We start from the raw sequence: 1,020 nt of genomic DNA, 5'->3' as shown, positions 1-1,020 counted from the left end.
TTTTGGAAAAAAGAAAAAAACCATGATTTTTAATTTTATTTTTAAATAAACTTTATTTTTAATTTTAAAATAAATTTTATTTTTATTTTTTAATAATATTAATTTTTTTACCTTATATAATTATTCAATTATTTTTTAATCATATATAAATAAATTACTCTTAATAAGACTTTTTTGTGTTATTCAATTATCTTTTTTAAAAAATAATTAATTATTAAAATAATTAAACTTTTCACAACAAAAATAATAAAAAAAATTATGAACAAAAAAATTAACTATCCTGATAATTTTTTGTATTTTTATTCATATTTTAATTATAAACATAAATATAATTTAATTATATTATTTATGAAATGTGACTATAGATGTAGATAAAATTTAGTTATATTATTTATATATAGTTTTATTGTATTGTATTACTTATAAAGTTAGATTATAATTATGACAATAGAATTGTTCTTGTATTTTTATATGTGTGACTAATTGGTGGTGTTAAAACATTACTCTTAATTATAAATAAGGTCTATAATTTAAAAAATCAAAGACTCAATTAAAAAGATACGAAAAAAATGATGTTAAAATATTCTAACTCTTTAAAATAAAAATATTCGAAATTCAACTAAAAATTATTTAAAATTTAAAATCAATAAAAATTTATATTCAATGTGTTTTGTATTAAATATATTTAAGAACCTATTATATCATATTGGTTGAAATTAGTTTTTATAATGTTAATTTTTTAATAACACTTTATTAGAAAAAATCATCTTTTCAGAATTTTTTAAAAACTAACTAATATTATATATATTTTGTTACATTACATCTTGTTATAAAAAATTTATTTATTTATAATGTTTATATTAAAAATAAAAATAAAATTTAAATTAATAAATTTTAATCTATAATATAATAATAATATAGTAATTATTTTATATATTATATAAAAATTAAATTATTTTTTTATTTATAAAAATTTTAAGAGCTTGTTATATATATATATATATATATATATATATATAT

The sequence above is a fragment of the Arachis hypogaea genome, chromosome 11 (genome assembly GCF_003086295.3).
Source record: "Arachis hypogaea cultivar Tifrunner chromosome 11, arahy.Tifrunner.gnm2.J5K5, whole genome shotgun sequence".
NCBI classification, from domain to species: domain Eukaryota; kingdom Viridiplantae; phylum Streptophyta; class Magnoliopsida; order Fabales; family Fabaceae; genus Arachis; species Arachis hypogaea.
Note: the sequence above shows the minus strand (reverse complement) of the source record.